Raw genomic sequence first — 14,688 nt, forward strand, 5'->3', positions numbered from 1 at the left:
CATTCCCTGGAGTGAATGAAGAAATATCACAACCCACCCGTGATGACCCAAAATGTCATCTTTAAATTTAATAATTAATTTTGTATTTTAAGACCTCAAAAAGTACTATTTATCATTACTCGACTTGCGTGTGCAGTCCGTAAAAATTTTCCGAAAAGTTTTCAGGTGAAAAATGAATTAAAATGTGAATTAGAGCTTTAAAACTCAACTGAGTTGACTTTGGTCAACATTTTGAGCAAACGGACTCGGATAAGTGTTTTGATAATTTTTGTAGGTCTGTATCATAATTTGGGACTTAGGCGTATTCCCGGAATTAAATTCCGAGATCCCTAGCCCAAGATATGAAATTTTGATGAAAAATTAAAAGTTTAAGTTCAAATAGTGATCGGATGTCAAATTATGTGCAAACGATCCCGGAATAGAATTTTGATGATTCCAACAGCTCCGTATGATAATTTTGGACTTAGGAGCGAGATCAGAATTTTATTTGGAAGTCCGTAGTAGAATTATGCTTGAAATGCCGGAAGTTGAATTTTTGGGAAGTTTGACCGAGGGGTTGATTTTTTGATATCGGGGTCGAAATCCGATTCTGAAAATTTTCATAACTCAGTTATATCATTTATAACTTGTGTGCAAAATTTGAAGTCATTCCGAATTGATTTGATATGTTTCGACACAAGATATAGAATTTGAAAGTTCAAAGTTCATTGATTTTGATTTGAGGTGCGATTCATCGTTTTGATGTTGTTTGATGTAGTTTGAAGGCTCGACTGAGTTCGTATGGTATTTTGGGACATGTTGGAATAATTGGTTAAGGTCCCGAGGGTCTCGGGTGGATTTCGGAAGGTAAACGGAATGGATTTCGGACAAAGAGTGCTGGAAATTTCTGTTGCAGAAATTCCGTGCGTGGAGCCAACTTTGGAAGCTTATATCTCGCAATTCATAAGGAATCAGAAAATGTGCAAAACATGAAAGTTGTAGTCGTATGATTATAGGTTACAGAAAGTTAAACTATGCATTATTCAGACTTTTTTACAGAAAGGTATGACGGATTTCGCCAGAAATTCTGATGCATGCAGCCGACTTTGGGAGCTTATATTTCGCAATGCATAAGGAATCAGAATAATTTCTAAACACGAAAGTTGTAGTCAGTGGATTCTAGTTTCCAGAAAGTTAAACCATTTATCATTTGGACATTTGTACATAAAGTTATGATCAATTGAAGTAAGACTGCTAGAGCTGTTTCTGGTGGACTTTTAGTGACGAAAAATGGACTTTTAGTAACGGATTGACAGAAACTTAAGGACAAAAAAATGCTCATTTCATTCATTTCGTTTTGAATTTTTGGAGCACGGTTCTTGGGCGATTTTCACGGGAAAACATTGGGGTAAGTGTTCCTTATCCTATATTGATTATATTTCATGATTCCATACTCATTTACATCATGAATCCGTGAATTTATGGAAGAAAAATCAAGATTTTTACAAAATCTTCCAAAAACGAAAATTTAAGATTTGGAGGTCGAGTTGTTATCGGATTTTGGTAAAATTAGTATGGGTGGACTCGTAATTGAATGGATTGTCGGATTTTATAAGTTTTGCCGGATTCCGAGATGTGGGCTCCACGGGCAAATTTTGAGCTAATTTCGGATTTTAATGAAAATGTAATATTTTCTTATGAAATTGATAAGTGACTTGATTAAATTGGAGCAAGTCGAGATAAGTGACTTGTCTAACCTTGTGTGGGGGGAAATTTTCCCTAGGATTGGTATTGATGTGATTATTGAAATGTGTTGAAAGTCGTGTGTATGAGGTGATGAGTGTGTACACGGGCTAAATTGAGAAAGATTATATTTTAAAATTGTGTAGATCATTGTTGCGCATTTATTAAATTATTTTATCTTGTTATATTCTTCATCATTGATCTGAGATATATACTTCAAATTTGTTTGATCTTTTCTTACTAATTGTTTTACCTGTTTAGTTGAAACTTGGTTTCTTTTATTCTGTGCATTATTTGAACGTTGATTTTCTTTAAATTAAATATTATTAATATGAAGTATTTGACATTTTTAAATTTGATATTGAAGCAACGTAGTAAAGATTTTAAAATATTATGTTCCTAAATTATTTACTCCTAAATATTTTTATACTCATTGGGAGGGAGCCGTGAGCTCTTTATTGTGGAAAAATATTATTGTTGAATTATTTTGACATGAGCCGTGAGCTATTTATTGTGAAAAAATATTATTGATGAATTATTTTGACATGAGCCGTGAGCTCTTTATTGTGGAAAACTATTATTGATGATTTACTTTGGCATGAGCCATGAGCTCTTTATTGTGAAAAAATATAGTTGTTGAATTATTTTGGCAAGTTAAATTATTTGAACACTTGAGGTGCAAATTGTGATATATTGTGATATTGATACGCATGCGGTGGTATAAGGTCTGGGTGTTGAAACGCATGCGGTGAGATAAGGATGGCTTGATACGCGTGACTAGTAGGGGAACTACTAGAAGTCATACGGTGTGATAAGGGTGGCTAAAACGCGGGATGCTATTTCGGGAAAAATGTTTTCTTTAAATAAATTTTGAAGGCTCCCGCGGTGATATAAGGAAATGAGATATTGTGAATGTATTTATGATTTGGGACTACGAGGCGGTACCTCGGGAGTGCCCTTGTTGATATTGATTTATGGCCGTAATTGCCTTTGATTATTATTGTGATTTTCATAAAGTTGAAGGAAATTCGGTTTTGATTTTCACGAGATATTATTTGCAATTAATTGGTGTCATTAAATGTGACATACTATTTGATTCATTTTCAATGTCATTTTATTTTACTACATTGATAAATATTTTACCATGCCATTATTATATTCCAATAGGGCCTCACCTGACCTCGTCACTATTCTACCGAGGTTAGGCTTGACACTTATTGGGTACCACTGTGGTGTACTCATACTACACTTCTGCACATCTTTTTGTGCAGATCCAGGTACATTTTACCAGCCTAGACGTTAGTGAGTTACTTGCGCACGAAGACTTCGAGGTATATCTGCCAGCGTCCGCAGACTCCGGAGTCCCCTTCTATCATTTTATGTTGCTTCCTTATATTTTATTTAGACCTTGACATATAGAGACATTGAGAATAAATTCTTAGAAGCTTGTGACTTATTTATACCGGGTTTTGGGAGTTGAAATTGTTTGAATTGTAGTTTATTTATTTTCGATATTTATTATTATTCCGCATTGATAGGCTTACCTAGTCTTAGCGACTAGGTGCCATCACGATATCCTACGGAGGGAATTTGGGGTCGTGACACCACCTCCTGAAGAGGTCGAATAATAAAGGATATAAATATTATTTTTATTGCATAGAGATCATTGCTGCACGTATCTGTTGTACGTCAAACATCTTTGAAAATTTTTCATTCTAAGGCAAAAGGATTCTTGTAGAATACTTTCTATTATAACCGCATTGATATATTATGGTTGGTTGTTATTAACTACCCGAAGAAAATAACAACTCATGTATATTTTTCCGAAAGATGTAATGACTATGCGATTGCCTCTTTGATATAAAATATTCAGATGTTAATGGCATTTCTCCCTGGAGGAGACATTTGCCACAAAGTTGGTAGTAAAAATACTGAAACTCTTAATTTCTGACATTTATAAATTTAGAATTATATTTATTTTGTTCATTTGATTATGATTTTCTCTCATGATACCTGAAGTGTCTGAGCAATATTTGATAGTATAAAATGTATCAAAAACTCCTGAAGAGCTAACTGTTTGTCTAGAAGACACATAACACTAGTAGTGTCCGAATAATATTAGATTGTGGATAATAAATAAAGTCTCTCGAAGAGCTTATATATAAACATGTCATTCATATTATATGATTATGGTTAAAATATATATTGAAGTAAACCCAAAGTTTACTAATACAAAATGGCTATCATATTGAGACTACATATGATTGGAAGATTGAAAATCTTCATGTTTCCACAATCATAGGGGGTAAAATAATATGTATGTGAGAAGTTACCCACCTCATTCTTCAATTTGTACTACATCATGTATCACAGTAAACCAGAAATTTACTAATGCAAAAACAGTCATAGTAAATCAGAAGTTTTACTGAGGCAAAAGTAGCTATAGTAAATAAGAAATTCACTAATGCAAAAGTAGCCACAATAAATCAGAAGTTTACTAATGCAAAAGTTTTATGCCATAGTAAACCAGAAGTTTACTAAGAGAAAGCACATGTCATGATAAACTTGAAGTTTTCATTTGCCATTTTTAAATAGCTATTTGAGAATTCAAATAAGCAAACTGAAGAACTAGAAGATTCTTCAAGAATTCTCTTGTGTTGCTTGTTCTTATAATAAATTGATTATACCACCTAAAGTTGAGACTAAGACCCTTGAATTCTGGAATATATAAAAGGTGAATATGAGCCCATTCACCTATCATGTGAATCACTTGTGAATATGAGCCCATTCACCAGAAGTTTACTAAGAGAAAGCACATGTCATGATAAACTTGAAGTTTTCATTTGCCATTTTTAAATAGCTATTTGAGAATTCAAATAAGCAAACTGAAGAACTAGAAGATTCTTCAAGAATTCTCTTGTGTTGCTTGTTCTTATAATAAATTGATTATACCACCTAAAGTTGGGACTAAGACCCTTGAATTCTGGAATATATAAAAGGTGAATATGAGCCCATTCACCTATTCAACCTGCAGTTTGGCATTTGGAATTGCTTTTCTCAATTAAGAGCATAGTTTTCAGATTATGAAATCAAGACAATTCATCTTGATAATGCTGGTTTATATCCAAACTGGTTTAGTATTGAATACCTCCTATTAATGACTAAACTATTGCTTATGAAAACAAAGTTTCATGTGTTGGTCTAAGATTTTCTAAAGGGCATACAACGGTATTTATATGCATCATACCAATAAGATATGATAAGTCCTCCTCTTACAATGGGTTCTGGATCAAAAACCAAATATTTTTACTATCTAATAACTGTTGATGTGTGGTATATGATTAATTTTTCTACCACAATGCACAAAGATAGGTTCCCCAAAGAAGATTGGGATATATGTTAGTTTTTCTAACATTTGGGGTATGGAATAAGCAGCTGAAAAATATGCTATATGAATCGAATTATAATTAATATGATACTCACTCAGAAGATAATTCAAGTCAAATGCCAGAAGCATTTGTTGATCCAAAATTAAATATTATATTTCAGCTGCAAATAGTCCTATTAAAATTAAAATTCCTGAAGGATAAAGTTTACTGCACGCATGAAGCGTAGTAAACCGACCGGTTCCAAAGTTAACAATCCTTGAAAAATGATAGGAGCAAATGATCAAAGTGATCATAATGAGGAGGACATGAGCTCTAGAAGAGCCCACGACATAATATTTCATGAAACTCTAGAAGAAGTTTGGGTATCTGAAAATAAAGAAAGTGATGAGACCTCAACAAGTTATGTTGCTTAGGAACCGATACAAAATGATCGTCGACAATATATTTGATACAATATAATGCATAATATTGTAAAAGATTGTGAGGATCGAACCTGTAGTCCAGACATCTGAAGATTTCATGCCATTTAAATGCAAGTCATAACCTATATGACTCATTTGATTAAATCTATTGAAGATCCCTAAAGGATTTAAAATGCTTGAAGCATATAATTCAAAGTCTCGAGAAATTTACTCGATAAAATTACAAAGATCTTTGTAGGCACTTGTGCGCATCAGTGAATATTTGTTGAAAGAAGGTTATATAAGTGATGTTATTTGTCCATATATTTTTATAAAGAAAATGGCATCAAAATTTGTTATACTTGTTGTTTATGTTGATGACATAAATCTTGTTGAAACTCCAGAATAGCTCCAAAAGGCAATTGAATATCTTAAGAAAGAATTTGAGATGAAAGATCTTGAAAAAACAAAACTTTGTCTTGGTTTGCAAATTAAATATTTATCATATGAGATCTTTATCCATCAATCTGTCTATGCATAAATTGTCTTTAAACGCTTTTACATGGACAAAGCGCACCCATTGAGTACACCAATGGATTTTGATCACTTGAAGTAAATAAGGATCCGTTCCAACATCCAGAAGAGGATGAGGAACTCCTTGGTCCCGAAATACCCTATCTCAGTGCAATTGGTGCACTTATGTATCCCGCTAATGCTACAAGGCCTGGCATAACATTTTCTGTTTAAGTTACCAGCAAGATATAACTCTTCTCCTACACAGAGATATTGGAACGGGATTAAGCATAAATTGCTATATTTAAAGAAAACTTTTGGTATGAGATTATTTTATGCTAACAAAGGTAGTGCAGATCTTGTTGGTTATGCAGAAGCAAGTTATTTATCTGATCCTCATAAAGCTCGATCTCAAACTGGGTACGTGTTTACATGTGGAGGTACTGTCATATCATGGCACTCCACAAAGCAATCTATTGTTGCTACTTTTTCAAATCATGCTGAGATAATAGCTATTCATGAAGCAAATAGGGAATACATATGGTTGAGATCAGTGATTCATTTTTTTTGAGAAATATGTGGGTTGGAATGTGATAAAAGATCCATAATATTATACAAACACTACGTTGCATGCATAGCCCAATTAAAGGGAGGATTCATAAAAGGAGATAGCACGAAACACATTTTACCAAATTTATTCTTCACACATGATCTCCAGAAGAATGGTAATATCGATCTGCAACCATTCAAGTGACAATCCGACAGATTTATTCACTAAATCTTTACCAACTTCAACTTTTGAGACGGTGGTATACAAGATTGAAATGAGGAGACTCAAATATTTAAAATAAGATTTTCATCAGGTGGAGTAAAATACATGCTGCACTCTTTTTTCCTTACTAAGATTTTTCCCACAGGGTTTTGCTCATAAGGTTTTTAATGAGGCAGCTAGCAATGCGAATTACTAAATATGGGTATTCTTTTTCCTTCACTGGGATTATTTTCCACGGTTTTCCTAGTAAGGTTTTTATGAGGCACTTATCTTTTAATGAACATCCATGTTCTTATTGTTATAAATATATTATATTGTGAATGTCCATATAGTATTCTGTTATAAATAGGCTTCCTGAATAAGCTTACCCATATTGGAGTCCACAGTAAATATGTTTATCTATTTAGTACTCTATTGGAAATAAGCCTCCTGAAGAAGCTTATCATTTCGGCACTCTGTTGTGGATAAATATTACTCTTGTAGAAGATTATATATAGCTAGTACAATAACAACTTATGAGAAACTTACACAGCAGCTTGCAGTAAGAGCTTTCAAGTAGCTTATAGAGCAGCTTGCAGTAGCAACTTACAAGTAGCTTACACAGCAGCTTGCAGTAGCAGCTTACACAACAGCTTGCAGTAGCAGCTTATACATCAGCTTGCATGTCACGACCCTAGTTTCCCTCCGTAGGATGTCGTGACGGCACCTAGTCTCTACGACTAGATAAACCTAATACTTATTGAATAAACTGACAAAAATTAACCAATAGAACAATTAAGCAGAAACCAGATATTTCTAAATGAACTCCACATTTACAATATGAAATAACATCCCAAAATCGGTAGTACAAGTCATAAGCTCTAATGCGTTTGCTATAAAATTCCTATATACAACTGTTCATAATAGAATTAAATAGTACAAGTACAATATCATAAGGGGACTCCGAAGCCTGCGAACGCGACGACAGGTTTACCTTGAGTCTCCGCGGAAATGCTCAACCAACCAACTAGTAATCAATAACAATCGAGGCACCTAGATCTGGAAAAAAATGTACAGAAGCGTAGTGTGAGTACACCATAGCGGTACCCAGTAAGTATCAAGACTAACCTTGGTGGAGTAGTAACGAGTGACAGTCAAGACACCTACCGGACTAAACAACCTGAACAAGCGTGAATGTGAACTAATAGAGAAAAAATATTAATATAAAGCTAAGCAAGATAAAGAATACAAAACAATACTTGCAATGATACACTAGTAACAAAAATATTTAACAGGAAACACTCAGGTAGGTGTTCAAGCATAACTCAATAAGAACAACCGCTTTCACACCAGATCTGTTCAAGCATTTCCATGAGGTACCGAACTTCATAATCACAGTTCACAGGTCCCAATTCATGAACCCTAATCACTTGGATTCACGTGCCAGTAGAACAATCCTCACACAGAAGGCAAGTAGACAAGAGTACGTATAATAGACAATAACGCCAGGATTCATCTTTTAAAACCGATATGGGTGATTTAATTACGTGTATGCTTGTGCAAGTGTTCTTCCATAATTCAAGTCAACAAATAAGAGTAGAGACAATGAATGGCTTATAAGAAACGATCACCACGAAATGTACAATGTAAATAAGACAGCAATGAAGTGGACGCGATGACAAGCACAACAAAATTAACTACATAGAAATAAGCAAATATTGCAATACGGAGGAAGACAATTAAAAGTACGCTGAGGAAAACAACAATCAAAGACAAGTACAAAAGAATGAGGAAATGACAACAGGAGCCCTACCAAGGTACCGCCTCGTAGTCTCAAATCATAAAATGAATCACAACTTTTCCTTATATCACCGCGGGAGCCTTTATATTTAGTTTTGAAAATTATTTTCCCGAAATAACATCCCGCGTTTTAGCCCACCTTATCTCACCGTACACGTTTCAATACCCAGACCTTATACCACCACATGCGTATCAATAATAACAACAACACGACAGAAATCTCGTGCAACACAATAACAACCGCACGACACAAACCTCGTGCAAACACAATAACAACCGCATGGTAGAAACCTCGTGCAAACACAATACCAATTCTCTCAGCAACAACAACGGTATCAAAACATAACACTAAAACCCGAACACCCATTCTGCGAAGCCAACTTCTGCTTCTGCGAAGCCTCCCCAGCCAGCTTTCCCCAGGTCACTTCTTCGACCAGTAACACACTTCTGCGAGCACGCACCCGCGATCCCTCATGCGCAAGTGCGAAGACACCAACAACCAAAAATTCCAGCAACTTCAACAAGGCTCCAAATGTTCTGAACCCTGTCTGAATCTCACCCGATCCACTTGGGACCTCGTCCGAACATACCAACAAGTCTTATAACATAACACGGACCTACTCGAGGTCTCAAATCGTATCAAATAACGTCAAAACTACGCATCGTACCTCGAATCGAACTTATGAACTTTCAAATCTTCTAACATCCAAAACTCGTGCCGAAACATATCAAATCAACCCGGAATGACGTCGAATTTTGCACACAAGTTCCAAATGACATAACAGAGCTAATCCAACTCTCAGAATCGTAATCCGAGCCCAAAATTAACAAAGTCAACTTCCAGTCAACTATCGTGCCTACACCTCGGAACCCGATTAAATTCACAAAATCCGAACACCCATTATGATACGAGTTCAACCATACCAAAATTATCAAATTCCGATAATGAATCTTTCTCCAAATCTCCATTTTTCGTTTTTCAAAAATTGTATAAATTTCTTCCATTTGATTCACTAATAATTGATGAAAATAGCCATGAAATTATGAAATATAATCACTTTCGGATATATAACACTTACCCAAGACGAACTTGTGAAAACTCCTTCCAGAAACGCCCACAACCGAGCTCCAAAAATCCAAAACGAAATCAAGAAATGACCAACTTCGATCCCTTATGTTTCTGTCTAGTTTTGCATCTGCGGACAGATTTGCACGCCTGTGAGCTCACTTTTGCGAGACGAATCTCGCTTATGCGAATGCACTGGCCAACAACACCATTGCACCTGCGGCAACAAGTCCGCTTTTGCGCATATGCAGGTGCGAGCAGGCCATCACATCTACACTTCCTTCGCTTTTGCGAAGCCAACTTTCGCTTCTGCGAAGCCTCCCCAGCCAGGTTCCCCTAGGTCGCTTTCGCGACCAGTAACACACTTCTATGAGCACGCACCTGCGGTCCCTCATGCGCAAGTGCGAGGACACCAGCAACCAAAAATTCCAGCAGCTTCAACAAGGCTCCAAACGATCCGAACCCCGTCCGAATCTCACCCGAGTCACTTGGGAACTCGTCCGAACATACCAACAAGTCTTATAACATAACTCGGATCTAATCGAGATCTCAAATCGCTTTAAATAATGTCAAAACTACGAATCAAACTTATGAACTTTCAAATCTTCCAACTTCCAAAACTCGTGCCGAAACATATCAAATCAACCCGGAATGACGTCGAATTTTGCACACAAGTTCCAAATGACATAACAGAGTTAATCCAACTCTAAGAATCGCAATATGAGCACAAAATCAATGAAGTCAACTCCCGGTCAAACCTCTTAACCTTCCAAAACTTTAACTTCCCAATTTTCGCCAAAATGCATCAAATTACCCTACAGATCACCAAATCCAAATCTAGACGCACGCCTAAGTCTAAAATTACCATGCGAAGCTATTAGAATCATCAAAATGCCATTTCGGAGTCGTCTACATAAAATTCAAAATTCCGGTCAACCCTTACCGCTTAAGCTTCTAAAACAAGAATCATTCTTCCTAATTGATCCTGAATCATCCGAAATTCGAACTCGGCCACGCACGAGACCTGAAGCCACCGAACGGGATGCTAATCCTCAAAATGATCAGCCGGGTCTTTACATTCTCCCTTCCTCCTCGAACGCTCCAGCCCAATCCACATAGGTTCGACGACACTATCTCAACTTAAGATTATTCCTTCCACCCATACTGATAGGCCTTAGAACCAAATTTCTCACCATCCGTTTACTTCCAAAAGACCCGATTCCTACATCCACACATGATACCAACCTCAACCAGCTGCAACAACTTATGCCTACACCCACAAGGTGCAACCACACGACGTAACACATCACACATATGCCCATGACCACATCTCTAATCTTAATAACTACCCATAATCAAATCCAGCACCGACAATTAACCTCATATCCGTTAGAACCCCGTTCCAAACCTCCACAACACCGACAACAATACAAGAAACATGAAGACCTCATAGTTATTCACCTGAATCAACAAGTCACATCTAGCGCTACCTGGGCACCCACCTCACAACCTAAAACCCAATAAGCACAATGCAAAAATGACTTAGTATGCAAAGAGAAACACATGAGAGAACTACTAAACAAGCCTGACAGACACAACTCCCTATCAATATCGTACTACAAAACAATTACACAAGGGAGAATCAAAACATATGAACTAATCACAAGGATCTCATCCTGTTATAATTCCACTGCGGCACGCAACCTGGTTCAAATACACCAAATCACATGAAACCGCGAGGGAATCACTCTCAACTCTGAATCACGAGTACAATACACATCATACCAACTGACACCTTCCTCTAATTCAATTCCGCCAAAAAAATCATAAAACATACTGAACTCCCACAATAGTAGAGAATCTAAATCGTACGTCGTAACCTATCACCTAGAAATCCCATCAAAACTATCGAAATGAGTAATAGAAAGTCACTTCTAGTCTCACAGCTCTCAATAATGAATAAAAACAAAATGATAGACACATGCTACCACTATAGAATCTCCCAATAGGGGTAAACACATAAACAAAGTACAAAATAATGAAACTCACCCATACGTGAAGCAAAATATGAGGACTCACCCCGATAAACAGAACCGAAAGAAATGCGAGTGACACTCCTCTATGGCAAATCAAAATCATACCTGTACAATATTATCTGGTGCAGCGGTCTCATCCTTACCATAGAAAACACATCAACGGGTGGGGCCTACCCCTCTTAATCGCCCTCTACTCGTTTGGCCTATACCCCAAGTTGGCGGTGTAGGGATATCAGCAATCGAAGAAGAACTCATAGCATGAATACCCCGATATGACACATTTGTCCAGAGTCTGGACAATTTCTCACCATGTGGCTAGCACCTCCACACTCAAAGCAACCTTTACTCTGATGTGGATGTACAAGTTGTCCGATACGGGTACCTTGAGACCCATGGCACCTAGAATACTATACGAAACCTGAAGTGCAATCTGAACTGGCTGACCCATAAAACCTCTACCATGTCGTACCCTGCCTCCAAAATAGGGACCAGTAGGTCATCCCGGTCTGCGAGGCCTCTTAGCCTCTCTTCCCTCTCTCTACTGACACTGCATGCCCTCTAAGCGGCGAGCAATCTCTACTACCTTCTGAAATGGAACATCCGACTCTAACTCCCGAGCCATGCTGAACCGGATATCATGACTGAGCCTCTCAATGAACTTGCAGACTCGCTCTCGGACTGTAGAGACCAAAATAGGTGCATGTCTGGACAAATCACTGAATCTGACGACATACTCTGACACCGACATAGTGACCTAACGCAGCTACTCAAACTCCACGCACCATACTTCCCGAAGGATCTGGGGGAATAAACTCTCTCAAGAACACCTCTGAAAAATGAGCCCATGTAAGTGAAGTTGCATAGTCCGAACTACCCAATTCCTACGCTCGTCACAATTGATATGTTGCTCCCTTAAACTGGAACAAAGTAAAAGCAACCCCACTCGTCTCTACAAAACCCATAATGCGGAGAATACAGTAGCACTCCCCTAGGAACCCATGCGCATCCTCTGAAGCCAAACCACTAAAAGTAGGAGGGTAATACTTCTTGAACCTCGCAAGTCTAAGTTGTTCTTCCTCATATGCTGCTACCCTACCCACAGGCTGAACTGGAACAACAGGCTGTGTCGGTATGACACCTGAAACCTGACCAATGTGGGATCGCTGCTCTGGAGTATGGGCGACGGGAGTTTGAGCACCTCCCCCGATCTGTGAAATAGATGGTGTAACCGGAATCAGCCATGCCTGAGTCGATGTACCAAACATGCTCCGGAACTATGCTAAAGTCTCCTGAAGTCAAGGGGTCACAACATGCGCCTCCGGTACCTGTCCCCCAACCGGAGCTACTGGCGACTCTTCAACTTTTGCTCTGACAGGTGCTCTAGCCATATCACGTGCTCCTCCTCGGCCCTTGTCTCTACCCCGTCCCCTAGCAACACCGGCTCTAGGGCAGCATCATCGGTAACTACAACTCGTGTCCTCACCATTTATTGGAGAATATAATGATAAAGGTTCAAACTTCGATATCAATAAACTCGCATGATAGGAATGAAGGAAGTGAAACTGTCCTAATAATTCTGTAGCCTCTCTAAGATAAGTACAGACGTCTCTGTACCGATCCGCAAGACTCTACTAAACTCGCTTATGACTCGTAGCACCTATGAACCTAGAGCTCTGATACCAACTTGTCACGACACCAGTTTCCCTCCGTAGGATGTCGTGACGGCACCTAGTCTCTACGACTAGGTAAGCTTAACACTTATTTAACCAACAAAACTATTAAGATGAAACCGAATATTTCTAAATGAATTCAACATTTACAACATGAAATAGCATCCCAAAATCGGTAGTACAAGTCATAAGCTCCACTGAGTTTGCTAGAAAATCCCTATATACAACTGTTCAGAATAGAATTAAATAGTACAAGTACAATATCAGAAGGTAACTCTGAGGCCTACGAACGCAATGATAGGTTTACCTTGAGTCTCCACAGAAATACTCGATTAGCCAGCTAGTAATCAACAACAACCGAGGCACCTGGATTTGAACAAAAATGTGCAGAAGCGTAGTATGAGTACACCATAGTGGTACCCAGTAAGTATCAAGACTAAACTCGGTGGAGTAGTGACGATGGCCAGTCAAGATACCTACCAGACTAAACAACCTAAACAAGCGTGAAGGTGAACTAACAAAGAAATAATATTAATATAAAGCTAAACAGGATAAAGAATACAAAACAATAATTGCACTGATACACTAGTAACAATAATATTTAACTGGAAACAGTCAGGTAATAATGTTATAGAGTAAGCTTAACACAGTCTAAGTACGGTGAAACAAAATAAAGAGAAAACCAACAACAACTCAATAAGAACAACCGCTTTCACACTAGATCCGTTCAAGCATTTCCATGAGGTACCGAACCTCATAATCACAGTTCACGGGTCCCAATTCATGAACCATAATCACATGGCATCTTTTGCCTACATTACAACTCATAATCGCACGGACGACTCATGTGCCAGCAGAACAATCCTCACACAGAAGGCAAGAAGACAAGAGTACGTATAATGGACTATAACAGCAGGATTCATCTTCTGAAACCGATATGGGAGATTTAATTACGTGTATGCTTGTGCAAGTGTTTTACGTCAACAAATAAGAGTAGAGACAATGAATGGCTCATAAGAAACGATCACCACAAAATGTACAATGTAAATAAGACAGCAATAAAGTGGACGCAACGACAAGCACAACAAGATTAACTACATAGAACTAAGAAAATATTGCAATACGGATGAAGACAATTAAAAATACGCTAAGGAAAACAACAATAAAAGACAAGTACAAAAGAATGGGGAAATGACAACAGGAGCCCAACCGAGGTACCGCATCGTAGTCTCAAATCATAAAATGAATCACAAAGTTTTCTTATATCATCGCGGGAGCCTTTATATTTAGTTTTGAAAATCATTTTCCCGAAATAACATCCCGGGATTTAGCCCACCTTA

The sequence above is a fragment of the Nicotiana tomentosiformis genome, chromosome 11 (assembly GCF_000390325.3).
Source record: "Nicotiana tomentosiformis chromosome 11, ASM39032v3, whole genome shotgun sequence".
Taxonomy (NCBI): Eukaryota; Viridiplantae; Streptophyta; class Magnoliopsida; order Solanales; family Solanaceae; genus Nicotiana; species Nicotiana tomentosiformis.